Source organism: Microtus pennsylvanicus, chromosome 13 (assembly GCF_037038515.1).
Source record: "Microtus pennsylvanicus isolate mMicPen1 chromosome 13, mMicPen1.hap1, whole genome shotgun sequence".
Taxonomy (NCBI): Eukaryota; Metazoa; Chordata; class Mammalia; order Rodentia; family Cricetidae; genus Microtus; species Microtus pennsylvanicus.
Window position 1 is genome coordinate 46,052,805 of NC_134591.1, and position 19,053 is coordinate 46,071,857.

Here is a 19,053-nt window from a genome sequence, read left to right on the forward strand (position 1 = left end):
CATTTAGTCCTCGCAGCAGCCCAAGTAACAGACTCAAAGCACTGGAGCAACACTTCTGAGGTTATCTACACAGCAAGTGGCAGGGTCAAAATCTGAATTCAGAGTCTCAAGAGCCAACCCCACCCCTCACCCCCAACCATTGCCTCTATAGGTCATAGTGTTTTGTGTATGTTTGAATGTGGGGGGATGAGAGCCACAGAGGGGTCCAGAGGAGTCTCAGCTTTCCCAGTTGCTCATATTATCCTGTCCCTGCAGCAGGGCCAGGGACAAGGGGGAAGAAGATGAAGTACAGGGTAACATATCTCTGCTGGGAATGCTTATTGAGCCTCAGATCCCATCCCCTTTGACTCAACTCTTTACCCTCAACTTTCCTGGCATCCCACAGAAGCTTTGGCCTTTTTCAGGACCATTATGTCTGCTGAACTTTGGGAGTTCCTGTTTCTTCTCTTTCTCTTACCTCCAACCATGGCCTATTCATTAGCATTCTCTGTCAAGTATGTCTATCTTTCTTTTCTCTTTTTTTTTCAAGAGGCTTTCTCTGTGTAACAGCTCTGGCTGTCCTTGAACTCACTCTTTAGACTAGGCTGTCACCAAACATACAGAGATCCGCCTGCTTCTGCCTCCCTAGTGCTGGGATTAAAGGCATGTGCCACCACCACCTGGCTTAGGCGTTGCTATCGTTTGACATTGAGACCCGACATTGTCATCTACAAAATTTGTGCCTGATAATCATACCATCAATCCCACTCCCAACATAAAAAAACTGATAATATTTTAAGAAAGTTCATGATTTGGTGTTGGGCACATTCATAGCTATGCTGGAGAGCATGAGGCCTATGGGCCTCAGGTTGAACATACCTGTAGGGACCTATCTATGGTGAAGGGTATTATATTTTTTTTCATTTCCAATAGAGCATGAACCAATATTTTTTTGTGGAATCCAGTTAAGTGTTTTAGCAAAGCTGTCTACATTTTCTTCTTCCCTCTCCTTTCTTATGCCTGCCTTGCCATGACTGGTAATGGTTCATAGGTCAATCCTAGTTCCCAGGCCACTCTGCTGAGCGTTACACAACTCTCCCGGTTACTTGCCGCCTGGATTAGGCACGCAGAGCCACTTTCTTGGACTTACACAGTCAGCCTACCTGGCTCACAGTCATTCACTCTGGTCCTCTCCAACCTATCATGACTTTGAGAGCCAAAGGCATCATCTAACCTCCAGACCTGATCATACCCGGTCTCCCTTTAGAGAACTCCTGCTGCCTTCAAGATGGCTCAGCGGAGGCCCACTCCTGCTTCAGACTTCCTGTCTCGGCTCTCATTTTCCTTTCTAGTCACACACATACCAGACTTCCGATCAAACTGAACTGCTACAGTGTTCATTTCATTTGTTTTATCTAATGAAGAACACGTTCTCTCATTCCTCAGGGCCCGTGCACCATCTGCCCTCTATGAAACACTTTTGAGTTCATTCATTCATTCACCTAAATAATTAACCCTCACGAGACCCTTACTATAAACAAAACACCACGCCAACCTTGAGATTTGGCATGTGAAGAAGACTTAGTCCCTTGTCTTTAGGAAATCAAGTAAATTGACAAGGACCACATAGTGAGGCAGGGACATTGCTAAAGAAAGCACAAGGTTGGGAGTTGACTGGGGGTGGAAGGGTTCTGGGACCCATTATGCATTCTGGAAAAGCTGCCTGGAGTAGAGAATACTGAGACAGATCACAGGGCAACTATTCAGAGTTAACCTGGCACAAGAGATATGGGAATGAACAATAGTGACTAGGGGCAAGGAAGAGCCTTTGTAAAGGAGGGGAAAGAGAAAGCGTGGGAGTTCCCCTCATCTCCTGGCTGTGCTTTGTCAGGCATATAGGGCAGGTCCTAGAGACACAGATAGCTCACATACTAACATGGAGAGACCTAACATGCACAGATGTAAAAATGGATTTGTGGAATGCCTACTGTGTGTCAGGCAATAGACAAGATCCTGGGCCTCCATTGGTAAATGAACAAATAGACTTTATTTACTATTCTTACGGCTTGTAGACACAAGCACCTACAGGCACCACTCCAGATGAAAATACACAAACACTCACACCCAAACTAGAATGCAGCCAAAGACCACCAGCCAACCAAGGACTAGGTGAAAGAAATGAGCAATAACACACAGACAGGCAAGCCTAGCCCCTCATGTGCTCTGGCATGCACGCTTTCCTCCTGGAATCGATGGGAGTGCCATTAAAAGTCAGATTAAAACCAGCTTGGGATTTCAGTGCCTTCTCAGGAGAGGGGAAATAAACAGGCCTTAGTAGAAAGGCCTGGAGCACTGAGAAAAAAAAATTCTCTAAGTCTCACTTAAGTGATTTTTTGGCAGAAATCAAATTAACGGCGAGACTATGGACTGCTGACAAGGTGCTCCATCATGCTCGGCGGTGTGAACGTGCTCCCTCTACGTGTTGTTTTCATTAGCACTTCATTTGATAATGATAAATGGCATTTTCATTTGAAAGGAAAATATTAAAAAGTTCTGATTTGCAAGAGCAAGTTAGAATAAATGATATTATTATGTCCTGTCACTTGTTCAGCTCAGAGGAAAATAATAATAATGATAATAAAAACCCCAACAGCTTTCCTCGCTGAAGAAACACAAGCATTCAATTTCTCTAGCAGGGGCCATTTTCTCGCTACTACATTTGTCCTTGGCAAGAGACTGCTCAAAGGCATTGGGCCTGGAGGGTGGGTAAGGAACTGTGTGACGTCAGAGACCATCAGGAGAGAAAGGTCTAAAGAACTCTCTGTCCTCTTGTGTGCTAGCAGTGGGGAGGGACTGGTCAAGGGATAGACTGGAATGTGCTTTCATGCCATTGGGTCAAATATTAGATTTTTCTGATAAGGCATAGAAGCTTGGCTCTTTAAGAACTGAGTGTAAGGACTGCAGACAATTGTTTTGGTTAACCATGTTCACTGGCTTCTATAAAACATTTTGAAAGACTCGCTGCCACTGACAGGAAAAAGCTTAACTCTTCATTGTGGCTTTTTATATCCATAGTTACCTTGTTCCTACCCCAAGACTCAACTACACTCCTGCCTTTACCTTACATACTGGTTATGCTCAACTTTGCTATATTCCTTATTTATTTCTGCCGTTTCTTTTGCCCAAAGGCCACACATGCCTCTTGATAGCGCCTTTAGTGCATTTACTTATTTCTATCTGGATTAAGTAGCTATCTCCCAATCTTATTTGAGTTTTTTTTTTTTCTAAAAGGATCATTTCTTTTTGGTTTCCAGGCTTTATTTCTGCATGCCCCATTATAGGCATGAATGCAAGACATACTTTGTTGCTGATGAAAGCCTACAGCTCATTGCTTGGCTGATATAGACAGCATGAGTATGTGCTGCAAAGGGCAGGAGAGTTGTAACTGGGCCCCAGGAACTACTCTATCCCAGGACCCATCACACTTAACTGTCAGGGTCCAAGTTTCTGTTCTTTTCCTGACCTTTGAGTTGGAGATTCTGTAGTATAAATTCTGATCTATATCCTTGTTTTAGGGTTTCTATTGCCACGAAGAGGCACCATGACAACTCTTATAAAAGAAAACATTTAGTTAGGGTGGCTCTGCTACAGCTCAAAGGTTTAACCCATCATTGTCATGGCAGGAAGCAAGGCAGCATGCCAGCAAACATAGGGCTGGAGAAGGAGCTGAGCGTTCTTGCATTTTGACTTGTAGGCAGCAGGAAGTAGTCTGAACCCTGGGCATGGCTTGTGCATATATGAGACCTTAAAGCCCATCTCCACAGTGACACACTTCATCCAACAAAGCCACATGTACTCCAGCAAGGCCACAACTCTTAATAGTGCACCCCCCCCCCCCCGCTCCGTGAGCATAGGTGAGGCCAATGACATCCAGCTACCACAGTTGTGTTGGTGCCTAAGAGGCTCACAGAGCATCCATAAAGGTGAGCATTTGTTAACAAAATGGATAGATGATTGTTCAGTGGTCTCTCCGAGGAAAGTGGCCATCTAAACTCTTCCATAAGTTGCAAGTGCTCAGGCCTGGGGAGAGTGGTTGTTTGAACAACTTTGTTTCCCAGGATTTCTTCATATCAATAACATAGCCTTTCTTTTCTCTAGAAGTGAATCAGAGTCAAATAAGCTTGTTTGGAAGCCAACACATTTCAGCAAGGGTTGATGGCAACAGTGTGCATTGGGAAATTTTCGATGTCTGGCCTTAGCCCTAGCAATTGACAGATCTTCCTCCTGGACGGACTCTCTTTGCTGAAGGAACCTGGTGTGATGTGAGAGGGAGGTGTGTCTACGGCCTTTAGAAGGAGTGAGAAGTGCTTAGAAGGTCAGTTGTTGTGGAAATTCGGTCCAATAGGGGTGGCTTAGCCCTCAGGGTGTGGTTAGGGGCAAGGGGGTGGGTCACATGCTCTCTTGGACTGTGTAGGAGCTGTTAGGGCCATGGTTTGGAGTGTCCCCAATAAAACTGGCTATCTGATTGAATTCCCACAACAGTCAGTGACCATGGAGATGGTGCAGAATTTTGAGGCCTTTCTTCCTAACCTCTGGATATGTATTGTCTGACTTGGTGCACTCCAAGAACCTCATGAGAAGGCCATTCAACTAATATGGGATGAGCTCCTAGCGAGTGCCAAACTCTATGAGGTACTAACAATAGCTACTGGCAAGACTGTGACCCCATCTTATAGACGAAGGGAGTAGATTCAGAGAGCATAAAAGTGTTGTTCCAGTAGGATCAGAAACCCATTGCCATTGTTCTTGAGTTCTCAGTAGTCCTCATTGTCCGCTATGTTCAGAGAGTCTGGTTTTATCCCAGGCTTTTCCAGACCCAGGCCAGCTGGCCTTGGTGAGTTCCCAATAGAACATCCCCATTGTCTCAGTGTGTGGGTGCACCCCTCGCGGTCCTGAGTTCCATGCTCGTGCTCTCTCTCCTTCTGCTCCTGATTTGGATGTGGGAGCCTAGGCAGTTTGGATGCTCAACTTACTAGACCTGGATGGAGGTGGGGGTTCCTTGGACTTCCCACAGGACAGGAAACCCTGATTGCTTTTCGGGCTGGGGGGAGACTTAATTGGGGGAGGGGGGGGAAATGGGAGGCGGTGGCGGGGAAGAGACAGAAATCTTTAATAAATAAATAAATTTAAAAAAAAGTGTTGTTCCAGGTCGCAGGACCAGCTGGTATTGTAGGATCTGACATACTCCAGGCTGGCCTTGAGTTTGCTGTGTACACGAGGATGGTCTTGAGCTTCTGAGCCCCTGTGACACTTCCCAAGGGTTGGAAGTATAAACATGTGCCCCAACACCTGGTTCACGCGGTACTGCAGATAGAACCCAGGATTTTTTGCTGTAGACAAGCCCTCTGCCAACTGGTCTACCTCCTCAACCTCCCTATATGTCTTGCTTTGATCAAGGCTAATGGTCTTCCTTCCCAAAGCAAGACATACTTGATCATGGTTACAGTAATCAGTCCTGTGCTGCAAGAGAGAAAGAACTGGATGAGCTGGGAAAATTGTAGTACAGAGTAGTATATGTATCCTGTCTGGCTCTGAAGCCTAATTATTCTTTATTCAACTTCCACATTTCAGCCTGTACTCCAGACATGACATTCTCTAAGCAGGCCCTGCCATACTTAGAAAATGTATTTCCCCTCTGTCTGATGGGTCCTTCTTTTATCTTCCTTTACCTGTAAAGGACTCCAATTAAGTCTTTTGCGTAGAGCTTTAACACAAGGTCCTTATTAACCACACTTAAGCTCATTTTAAATCCTTGAAACCAGTCTTTGAAATGTATATCATTGATGTTATTCCCATTTTATGGATAGGGTGACTGAGACTCAGGTAAGGTGACATTTTGTCCTAAGAACTGGCCTTCTGATCCAGTGACTTGGACTGAAGTATTCCTTAGTGGCTCCACCACCTTGATGCACCATCTTAGATCCCTGTTTTACTTGCTTGTGGAATATGAGGATGTCCGACCTTAGATTAATTTCCCAACCTCTAAAACTCAAAGGTTCTGTTTTTAAAGATGCTAATATCTACCTGTCATGTCCTTGTAGGATTAAATGAGCCATTACATGTGGTATTGCCTGGCAGGGTGCCTGGGATATTGCAGGGGCTGCACAGGGTTAGTGTTTGTTGGATAAACGAATGAGCCAAGACCCAAATACCCCTTCACTTCTGCACATTTATTCATTCAACAACATATCTAGTGTAGGGAGTGGATGAGAGGTGGAATGTGAGGAGCCAGGCTGAACAACTAGCAAACATAACTTATCCCCGAGCTTTTGTTTCCCTGTACACAAAGAGACTGCCTTAGTTAGGGTTTCTATTGCTGGAATGAAACACCATGACCAGAAAGCAAGCTGGGGAGGAAAAGGTTTATGTAGGTATGTCAAAGAGTTCCACAATAGCTCAGAATGAAGTATAACAAAGGTTTATTTATTTGGTAGTGATCTGCAGTTCTCGCTGTGTGCTGGGAACTGGGAACCAAATTAGCAGAAAAAAAAGGGCTGCACACGCTTTTCACCTGCACTTATAGTACATGAGACCATGCCCCAAACGGACTGGTATCTGAAAGGCTGAAGGAGTTCCCACAACAGGTTTATTTGGCTTATACTTTAGCATTGCTGTTCATCAGTGAAGGAAGTCAGTACAGGAACTCAAGGGAGGATTCTAGAGGCAGGAGCTGATGCAGAAGTCATGAAAGGGTGCTGCTTAATGGCTTGCTCCCTATGGCTTCCTCAGCCCGCTTTCTTACAGAACCCAGGACCCCCAGCCTAGGGATGGCCCCACCCACCATAGACTGGGCCCTCCTCCATTGATCACTAATTGAGAAAATGCCTTCCAGCTGGATCTCATGGAGGCATTTCCTCAACTGAGGCTCCTTCCTCTCTGGTGACTCCAGCTTGTGTCATGCTGACACACAAAACCAGTCAGTACAGGGACTAAGCAGGGAGGTTTGAAAAGCCTCCCAGTCCCACCATCCTCTAAGTACGAAGAATTTTCCCAGCAGAGCTGCTTGGTAGATAAAATTAATTCTTTTCTTAATCAGTGATTCCTGTCTCTGCACGTGACTTGTCAGGGGAACCTTTCCCTGACGCTCGCTCGACTGGGGAACCTGTCACATCTTCCATCTCCTGTAACGTCCCCACCTGAAACTGAAAGGTAAATATTTCAGTTGTGAGACTCTCTGTCATGACTCAAATAATTTTAAAATTGCTTAGATGTCTTTGCCTAACAATGTTCAGATTGTTCTAATGCCGGGGAAAACGGTAGTTTTAGACACAGTAATATTGATAGCAGCTAGTAATTTCCATGTACTTCACATAGTTACTGGGGCTGCGAGGATTATCAAGCAGAAATTTTTACTGTATAAAAAGATATTCTGGCTGTTTAGTTGCTGAGGAATCCCATCTGGACGGGTGAGTGTGTGCTATCCAGGGGCGGACTGTCCCTGAAGAGAGCACAAACCCCCCTCCCCCAGCTCCTTCTGCAGGGCTGTCTTTCTTTCGCACGACCCAGCCCCCCCAGCACCCCTCCCCAACCCTGCCCTGCTGCATGCTAGGACCAGTGCTCAAGAACAGTTTTAAGCTCCTACACTAAGGCTACCCACCCAGAGCGGTGAGTGCCTGCCTACCGGGCAGGCCTCAGGGTCCCCTGTAAGGGAGCCCGGGCACCTTCAGCTCCAGCGCCAGGCTTCCTGTGTGCTCCTGGATACCACCCCCCCACTTTCTCCATTCATCATTTTGGCCCTGGATCATTGGGCTACCAGCGGCCCTGTTTAGTTGCTGAGGAATCCCATCTGGATGGGAACGGTTCCTGCTTCTACACTGAAGAGATATACCCAGAGAGTCAATCTCAACAAAGACTGGACCAAGACACCAGGCCTCTCCTGGCTCCATTTGAAGGAAGAGATGGGAAGGCGCCAATGCAAGAATTCCTCCAACAACCTGAAAGGCAACATGACACCACCAGAATCCAGGGATCCCGAAATAAGAAGAATTGTACACCCTACTACTGAAGAAATAGAAGAAATCGACTCAAAAGTGAACTATATGAAAATAATAGAGGACCTTAAACAGGAGGTGAAAAACTGCCATAAACAATTAGAGATTACAAACAAAAAGGTAGAGGAAATGAATAAATTGCTCAAAGACACGCAAGAAAACCAAGAGAAACAAGAAAAAGCAATCAAACAGGTTAGGGAAGCGGTTCAAGACTTGAAGAATGAAATGGAAGCAATGAAGAAAGCACAAACCAAGGGAAGAATGGAGATAGAAAATCTGGGTAAACGAACAGGAACTACAGAGACAAGTACTTACAACAGATTACAAGAGATAGAAGAGAGAATGTCAGACACTGAAGATACCATAGAGAAAATAAACACACTGATCAAAGAAAACAGCAAAACCAATAAATTCTCATCACAAAACATTCAGGAAATCTGGGACACAATAAAAAGACCAAACCTAAGAATAATTGGAGTAGAAGACAGAGAAGAAGTGCAACTCAACGGTCCAGAAAATATACTTAATAAAATTATAGAAGAAAACTTTCCCAACCTGAAGAAAGATGTACCTATGAAGGTTCAAGAAGCATACAGAACACCAAATAGGCTGGATCAAAAAAAAAAAACATCCCCTCGCCATATAATAATCAAAACACAAAATATACAGAATAAAGAAAGAATATTAAGAGCCACAAAGGAAAAAGGCCAAGTTACTTATAAAGGTAAAACCTATCAGACTTACACCTGACTTCTCTATGGAAACCATGAAAGCCAGAAGGTCCTGGATAGATGTACTGCAAAAACTAAGAGATCATGGATGCAAGCCCAGACTACTATATCCAGCCAAGCTTTCATTCACTATAAATGGAGAAAACAAAATTTTCCAGGATAAAAACAAATTTAAACAATACGTAGCGACAAATCCAGCCTTACAGAAAATAATAGAAGGAAAATCACTAACCAAGGAGTCCAACAATGCCCACAATAACTCAGTCATCTAGAGACCCTTCACCAGCGCAACTCAAAGAAGGGAAACACACAAACCCTACTACTAAAAAAGTGACCGGAGTTAACAACCACTGGTCATTATTATCACTTAATGTCAATGGGCTCAACTCACCTATAAAAAGGCACAGGCTAAGAGATTGGATACGAAAACAGGATCCAACATTCTGCTGTTTACAAGAAACACACATCAACCACAAAGACAGGCACTTACTCAGAGTAAAGGGCTGGGAAAAGGCTTATCAAGCAAATGGACCTAAGAAACAAGCAGGTGTGGCCATACTAATTTCTAGCAAAGTTGACTTCAAACTTAATTCAATCAGAAGAGATGGAGAGGGACATTTTATACTCATAACAGGAACAATTCATCAGGATGAAGTCTCAATCCTGAATATCTATGCCCCTAATATAAAAGTGCCCACGTACGTAAAAGAAACATTACTGAAACTCAAGGCAGCCATCAAACCACACACACTAATAGTAGGAGACTTCAACACTACTCTCTCACCAATGGACAGGTCAATCAAACAGAAACCTAACAGAGAAATTAGAGAATTAATGGAGGTAATGAAGCAAATGGACTTAACAGACATCTATAGATTATTCCACCCAAATAAGAGAGAATATACCTTCTTCTCTGCAGCTCATGGAACCTTCTCGAAAATTGACCACATACTCGGCAGCAAAGCTAACTTACACAGTTACAAAAAAATATTAGTAACCACCTGTGTCTTATCAGATCACCATGGATTAAAGTTAGAATTCAACAACAATGCTACCCCCAGAAAGCCTACAAACTCATGGAAACTGAACAGTCAACTACTGAACCATACCTGGATTAAGGAAGAAATAAAGAAAGAAATTAAAGTCTTCCTTGAATTCAATGAAAATAAAGAAACAACATACTCGAACTTATGGGACACTATGAAATCAGTGCTAAGAGGAAAGTTCATCGCACTAAGTGCCCACTTAAAGAAAACAGAGAAAGCACATATTGGAGACTTAACAGCCCACCTGAAAGCTCTAGAAAAAAAAGAAGCAGACTCACCTAGGAGGAGTAGAAGACTGGAAATAATCAAACTGAGGGCTGAAATCAACAAAATAGAAACACAAAAAACAATCCAAAGAATCAATGAAACAAAAAGCTGGTTCCTGGAGAAAATCAACAAGATTGATAAACCCCTATCCAAACTAATCAAACGGCAGAGAGAGAATACGCAAATTAATAAGATCAGAAATGAAAAGGGGGACATAACCACAGACACAGAGGAAATTCAGAGAATCATTAGATCTTATTACAAAAGCCTGTATAACACAAAACTGGAAAATGTAAAAGAAATGGACACTTTTTTTTAGATAAATACCATATACCAAAGTTACACCAGGACCAGGTGAACAATCTAAACAGACCTGTTGGTCGCGAAGAATTAGAAGCTGTTATCAAAAACCTCCCTACCAAAAAAAGCCCAGGACCAGATGGTTTCAATGAGGAATTCTACCAGAACTTCCAAGAAGAGCTAATACCTATACTCCTTAATGTATTCCACAATATAGAAACAGAAGGGTCATTACCTAATTCCTTTTATGAAGCTACAGTTACTCTGATACCAAAACCACACAAAGACTCAACCAGGAAAGAGAATTACAGGCCAATCTCACTCATGAACATCGACGCAAAAATCCTCAACAAAATACTGGCAAACCGAATCCAAGAACACATCCGAAAAGTTATCCATTATGATCAAGTAGGCTTCATTCCTGAGATGCAGGGCTGGTTCAACATAGGAAAATCTATCAATGTAATCCAGCATATAAATAAACTGAAAGAAAAAAACCATATGATCATTTCATTGGATGCTGAAAAAGCATTTGACAAAATTCAACATCCATTTATGTTAAAAGTCTTGGAGAGATTAGGGATACAAGGGTCATACCTAAATATAATAAAAGCTATATACAGCAAGCCGACAGCTAACATCAGATTAAACGGAGAGAAACTCAAAGCCATCCCGCTTAACTCAGGAACACGACAAAGCTGTCCACTCTCGCCATACCTCTTCAATACAGTGCTTGAAGTTCTAGCAATAGCAATAAGACAACATAATGGGATCAAGAGGATTCGAATTGGAAAGGAAGAAGTTAAACTTTCGTTATTTGCAGACGTTATGATAGTGTACATAAGCGACCCCCAAAACTCCACCAAAGAACTTTTACAGCTGATAAACAGCTTTAGTAATGTGGCAGGATACAAGATCAACTCCAAAAAATCAGTCGCCCTCTTATACACAAAGGATATGGAAGCAGATAGGGAAATCAGAGAAGCTTCACCATTCACGATAGCCACAAACAGCATAAAATATCTTGGGGTAAATCTAACCAAGGAAGTGAAAGATCTATTTGACAAGAACTTTAAGGCATTGAAGAAAGAAATTGAAGAGGATACCAAAAAATGGATGGACCTCCCTTGCTCTTGGATTGGGAGGATCAACATAGTAAAAATGGCAATTCTACCAAAGGCAATTTATAGATTCAATGCAATCCCCATCAAGATCCCATCAAAATTCTTCACAGATCTGGAGAGGACAATAATCAACTTTATATGGAAAAACAAAAAACCCAGGATAGCCAAAACAATCTTATACAATAAAGGATCTTCTGGAGGCATTACCATCCCTGACTTCAAACTCTATTACAGAGCTACAGTAATGAAAACCGTGTGGTACTGGCATAAAAACAGAGAAGTCGACCAATGGAATCGTATAGAAGACCCGGATTTTAACCCACAAACCTATGAACACCTCATTTTTGATAAAGGAGCTAAAAGTATACAATGGAAGAAAGAAAGCATCTTCAACAAATGGTGCTGGCACAACTGGATGTCAACCTGTAGAAGAATGAAAATAGACCCATATCTATCACCGTGCACAAAACTCAAGTCCAAATGGATTAAAGACCTCAATATCAGCCCGAACACACTGAAAATGATAGAAGAGAAAGTGGGAAATACCCTACAACAAATGGTCACAGGAGATCGCTTCCTATGTATAACCCCAGAAGCACAGACATTAAGGGCAACATTGAATAAATGGGGCCTACTAAAACTGAGAAGCTTCTGTAAAGCAAAGGACACTGTCACTAAGACACAAAGGCAACCTACTGACTGGGAGAAGATCTTCACCAACCCCGCAACAGACAAAGGTCTGATCTCCAAAATATATAGAGAACTCAAGAAACTAGACTTTAAAATGCTAATTAACCCAATTAAAAAATGGGGCACTGAACTGAACAGAGAATTCTCAACAGAAGAAGTTCAAATGGCCAAAAGACACTTAAGGTCGTGCTCAACTTCCTTAGCAATCAGGGAAATGCAAATCAAACAACTTTGAGATATCATCTTACACCTGTCAGAATGGCTAAAGTAAAAAACGCCAAGGATAGCCTTTGCTGGAGAGGTTGTGGAGGAAGGGGTACCCTCATCCATTGCTAGTGGGAACGCAATCTTGTGCAACCACTGTGGAAGTCAGTGTTTTGGTTTCTCAGGAAATTCGGGATCAACCTACCCCTGGACCCAGCAATACCACTCTTGGGAATATACCCAAGAGATGCCCTATCATATGACAAAAGCATTTGTTCAACTATGTTCATAGCAGTATTATTTGTAATAGCCAGGACCTGGAAACAACCTAGATGCCCTTCAATGGAAGAATGGATGAAGAAAGTATGGAATATATACACATTAGAGTACTACGCTGCGGTAAAAAAAACAATGACTTCTCGAATTTTGCATGCAAATGGATGGAAATAGAAAACACTATCCTGAGTGAGGTATCCCAGACCCAAAAAGATGAACATGGGATGTACTCACTCATAATTGGTTTCTAGCCATAAATAAGGGTCACGGAGTCTACAATAGGTGAATCTAAAGAAGCTAAGTAAGAAGGTGAACCCAAGGAAAAACATATAGTTATCCTCTTGGCTAAGGGAAGTAGACAAAATTGCCGGGGAGAAAATTGGGATCTTGGGGGTGGGGTGGGATGGGGGTAAGGGGAGAGAAAAGTTAGAAGGGAAGGAGGGGGGGCCTTGGGGAAACAGGAGGATTGGGATAAAGGAAGGTTGGACAGGGGAGCACGGAACCACAATTCTTAGTTAAGGGAGCCACTTTAGGGTGGGCAAGAGACCTGACCCTAGAGGGGCTCCCAGGTGCCCAAGCCGAGGTCCCCAGTTAGTTCCTTGGGCAGCTGAGGATAGGGAACCTAAAATGACCCTATCCTAGAGCAATACTGATGAATATCTTGCATATCATCATAGAACCTTCATCTGGTGATGGATGGAGATAGAGACAGAGACCCACACTGGAGCACTGGACTGAGCTCCCAAGGTCCCAATGAGGAGCAGAAGGAGGGATAACATGAGCAAAGAAGTTGGGACCACGAGGGGTGCACCCACCCACTGAGACAGTGGAGCTGATCTATTGGGAGCTTACCAAGGCCAGCTGGACTGTGACTGAAAAAGCATGGGATAAAGCTGGACTCTCTGAACATGCGAACAATGAGGGCTGATGAGAAGCCAAGGACAATGGCACGGGGTTTTGATCCTACGTAATGTGCTGGCTTTGTGGGAGCCTAGCCAGTTTGGATGTTCACTTTCCTAGATATGGACGGAGGGGGGAGGACCTAGGACTTACCACAGGGCAGAAAACCCTGACTGCTCTTTGGACTGGAGAGGGAGGGGGAAAGGAGTGGGGGGAGGGGGAGAAGGGTGGGAGGAGGGGGAGGGAAATGGGAGGCTGGGAGGAGGTGGAAACTTGTTTTTTTTTCTCCTTTTCTCAAAAAAAAAAAAAAAAAGAGAGATTCTGTGAAGAGGGCCTGGCATGGTTCCCACCAATAGAAGGTCCTCACTGGAAAATGACTTTCGCAACAATTACTGTCAGAATTTGGTTAGGAAATAGCCACATGTCTCTCTAGGATGTTGTAATATCATTGTGGATCTCAACTCAAAGGGATTTTATCCTCACTATACTTCTCTGGATGCAAGGATGGGTTCCCGCAGAAGCAGAAGTACCCGAAGTACCAAGAAATGTTTCCAACTAGAGATAGTAACTGGAAGAGTTGGCACCACCCTCTTCTCATTCATCCCCTGGTTCATCTCTGGTACCTGCTTGAGACTCAAACCTCACCTCTGCCCTCAGAGTTGGAGGATATATTCCAAAAATGTCAGATAAATATAGTTCCATGCAATGGTAAAGAGGCAGGATGTTTCCTTGACTCTGCAGAAGGTCAAAGGAAGATGTTTTTAAAAATCATATATTCTGGGGCTGGAAAGATGGACCAGCAGGCACAGTAGTGATTGTAATGCTGGCGCCCTTGGGCTGAGATGGGAGATGGAGACAAGAGAATCTGTAGAAGTTTGCAGGCTAGCTAACCTGGCATTCTCAGTGGTGGAAGGTGTGGACTGAAACCCAAGCTTGCCCTCTGACCTCAACATATGCACATGGTGACACCCGCAGGCCTCTGCCCTCCCACTGTATATATGCACAAAAACCAAACTAAAACCAAAACCATATCCTGACTCAAGGACAAGTTTTGTTTTGCCAACTTCACCTGCCAGTCCTAAATAAAAAGAACAAATAAAGCAGGCAATTATCATAATCTAAAAGACCCATTTATGTGGTTATTTTTGTTGTCTGTTTCCTACTTAGGTCAGGGTTTAATTTTGTTTTGTTAATTGCCCTGGGACGGCAACCCTGAGAATTTTGAGCAGAAGTGAAGCTTGCTGTATACCTTTTCTTTCCATAGAGCTCTCTCCTCTCTCCCCCCCCCCTCTCTCTCTCTCTCTCTCTCTCTCTCTGTGTGTGTGTGTGTGTGTTGTCTGTCTTGCTTTTCCTGCAAGCCCAATAATTAATGGCAGTTCTATGTCTAGAAAAATTCATTCAGCAAGTAAAATATAATGTTACCTGTTTTCCTTTACCTAAATTTTGCTCAACTCAGACCCACATCCCTTGTCATTAAACCCAAACTCAAGCTAATTTGGATAAACATTTAATCATAATAACTCAAAAAGGATGTTTTAGGAATCATGTGATACACATGTCAGAGCTTTGTCATTTTAGTGCAACCTGAAGACCAGCTGGGAAGGAAGTCACTTGAGCTATCTTAATGATGTGTTCAACTGTTGCTATGTATAAAAACCATGACAGCTAGATGCCAGGCTCAGAGGCAAGGGCCCAGCTTTGGTGGTGTGTCTGTGATATCTGCCCATGTCAAGGTCTACAGACAGGCATGTATGTAGACATACTTCATATTCATTAGCAAATACTCACTAAGCATATACCAGGATCCAAATATTGCCCTCAGTGCAGAGCCCGAGGAATCAGGGTTCACAATCCAGGTCCTTATCCCAGCATTTCTGTTAGGAGGGGAGATCACCGCGTGGCCATGAGTCCACCTCAAGAGCAGATGCGTTATCTACGAGCTGAGACTTGTGCCTTCTCAGTGAACTCACACGGCAGTTTATTGAGTTTGATATTTTGTTTCTGTTTTATAAGAAAGACAAGGAAAGCTGCTGTCTTGTGGCCAGTGAATGTACAGCCAGGATTTGAGCATTGAGCTGACCCCACACCTATGCCCTTTCCACACCGCCTGTATTCCTGCCTTAGAGGAGAGCCAGCGTACCTGTGAGGGATGGGTGTTGGAGTTCTTAAAAATGATGGAGGAGTAAATGGAAAATGGAAACTGGCTAAGATGGGCATGGGGAGACGAAGCGAGGTGGAATCACTGATGCGTTATAAAGGCAGGCAAATCACCAAATATCAGCAGTCCACGCCTTTATATTCATTTTATTTTGTAAAATGTTAATACTATTTTAATTTGTATGAGTGTTTTGGCTGCATCTATATAGGTACACAGTGTGTCTATATGCCTGGTGCCCATGGAGGCCAGCAGTAACTGGAGCTAAGGAAGGTTGTGAGCTGCCATGTGGGTGCTGGGAACTCAGTCCAGGTCCTCTACAAGAGCATCAAGTGCTCTCAACAGCTGACCCATTTAGCTGGTCCCTAGAGCATTTACTGTCATGGAAGCTGTGTTCAGTGCTCTCAAGGTTCTGTGACGAGAGCAAAGCTTGGTGTTGAGGTGAAGAGGGACCTTAGCTGTCTGTCTCAGTAGAGACAGAGTTCAGGAAGTGATGGAGGAAGGTCATTGGTTAATTATAATAAAGAAACTGCTTGGCTCTCATAGGTTAAAACATAGGTGGGTGGAGTAAACAGAACAGAATGCTGGGAGGAAGAGGAAGTGAGCTCAGACTCGACAGCTCTGCTCTCTGGAGCAGATGCCACGCTCCCCTCTCCCGGGCACACGCGATGAAGCTCCGACCCAGCATGGACGTTGGCTAGAATCTCCCTGGTAAGCCACCTCGTGGGCTACACAGATTATTAGAAATGGGCTAGTCCAGGTGAGAGTTAGCCGAGAAGAGGCTAGATATAATGGGCCAAGCAGTGTTTAAAAGAATATAGTTTCCGTGTAATTATTTCAGGGCATAAGCTAGCCAGGCGGCCGGGGTGCTGGGGACGCAGCCCTGCTGCTCCTATTACTACAAGGAAGTGACATTGACCTGAAGGAAAACCTTGGGGATGTAGGCCAAATGTCGGAAAGGGTTAGATAGGAAAGAAGAGGGAGAGAAGATAAACAACCGATTGAGAGGCCCTGAAAGCCTTTACCGGTTTCCACAGGGCTCCTCAGACCAATCTACTGCCACCAACACTAACTGTGGGTTACACCCATCTCTCCCCATGCACACCCGAATCCTCTGTGGTAATTGTTACATTGTCTGCAGGTTTCCACTTGCCTTCTGCTTTCCAGGACTCTCCTGTTTCTCTCTGTGTGTGGGTACGACTGTGTGATTTCCTTTAGTTAGTTCTGTGACTGTAAATAACACACAGAAGGAGGCTGTGAGAGCCAGTGCATGGCTCAACATTTTCTTTCCTCCGTTGTGATGAAAGTCAGGGTTGGAGTATCGTCACCATACTCCTGGGGTTATCAGCGAAAACGAGTAGGGCCTTTCAGGTGACTCACAGTGGATAGATACCTAACAAGAAGTAAATGTTCATCGTCTCATGCCACAGATTCTTTGGAGCTGTTACTAAAACATAACTGATCTAATAATAGCTAATGTAGATTACAAGCTATGGACAAACTCATATCATATGCAGTGTCTCTGATTCATTTAGTTACTTATCTATCAACCTATCCACTCATTGGGTCTGCGCTGTTTATTAGCCTCTTTTGTCCAGCTAATGAAGGAAACATATCAGTGAACACTATCGTTTCCAGTACAGCAAGCAAAAGTTCTTTCTGTACCTCATGATATCGTATATCTAAATCTTTATCTGCATCTATTATATCTATAATCTATCTAGATCTATGACAATGGCCCGCAGTGGTAGAGGAGGGAGAAGTCACCAGATTAGGATTGATTTGTGAGGTAGTTTGCTGACTGATGGCTAGACACGGGAAATAATGTCACTCTGGAGCCACATCAGTCACTCTTAGGTCCACACCCAGGCTGTTTGCATGATACCCTAGCCACGCGAAGCTGAGGGACTGCAACCTTTCCTCTTGCACAATTTAAGAGCCATTGTACCACCAGCTGTTTTCTCTCGTCACCTTGATTTAATGGTTTCTTGGCTACTCATGTCTACCTTTGCCTCCTTCTTGGTATTTGTAGACTCCTTCCACCCTCGCACTTGGGTTTGTGAGCAGAGCCCATGCTGATGGCAGTGGCGAGGAAGCTTCCAACTGTGGGGGAGCTTTCACCAGCCACTGCCCTAGAGAGAGCTTCTGAGGAAGCTTCCAGCTGTGGGGGAGCTTTCACCAGCCACTGCCCTAGAGAGAGCTTCTGAGGAAGCTTCCAACTGTGGGGGAGCTTTCACCAGCCACTGCCCTAGAGAGAGCTTCTGAGGAAGCTTCCAACAAGATCCAAGTGCTGCTGTCTATTGGATTCTCCTGCTCCATTGGCACCCAGAAGCTTTTGGTTGACTTCTTTACCTTTTATACAACTCAAAATCATCATGTAGGATTCTCTCCCACAGATAGAATATAAGAAGAATAGCTATTTTACAGACTAGCTTTAGAATCCAGAGATTTTATTCTTTTTTAGAGAGAACCTTACTCAGTTTCACAGTATACAGAGGGGAAATCCCACATCACTTGGTCACTCTGGGTCTTCATGTCAATGGTCTCTTCCTGTCACTTGTCATGATGGCTCCTTGTGATCCTTCAGATCTGATTTCAAAGTCATTTTTTTTTCAGGGAAACCATTTTTACCCTGTTTTACTGGGAGCTCATCTGTTATTTTCTCCAAGAACACCTTACTTCGTATCCCTTATCAAAATTTATAATTACTTTACTTGTTGAATTCCTTGATACCCTAGCCATTTAGTTAATTTAATTAAAACTTTCCTTTATTTAGAAAACATTCACTAAGAGAAGATACTTTTTCAGGCACTGAAGTCTCAGCAGTGAGAGGAATAGACACAGATCTCTCCATAATGGATCTTTAGCTGAGACTTTAAAGTGTTACTCCAAGGGTTTTGGCTTGAGTAACTGGAAGAATGGGGTTACCTTTAGCTGAGATGAAGATGAGAACATGTTTGGAGGCCCAAAATGGATTTCTTTATTCTCTTTGGCAGTTAAAAGTGAGATACCCTTTCAGCAGGGAAGTGGAGATGTCACCTAAGCAGCAGCACATGTGTCTCCAGAGCTCAGGGGAGCAGCTGGGAATAGTCCAAACATTTTCTGTGACATTAGATATATGACCCTGGAGAGTGGCACACTTAGATAAGAGACCTGCAACCTCCACCTCCACCACACAGAGAGAAAGAAACAGAGACGGCCGGAAAGGTAGAAAGCAGTCCTGGAGGGCAACGGCAGAAGGCATTTTAAGGACAGAGGGGTTCAGTGAAATCCTGTCCCAAGGCTGAGTATAGTGAACAGTGAAACCCGCCTTTTGGGACTTTCTGGATA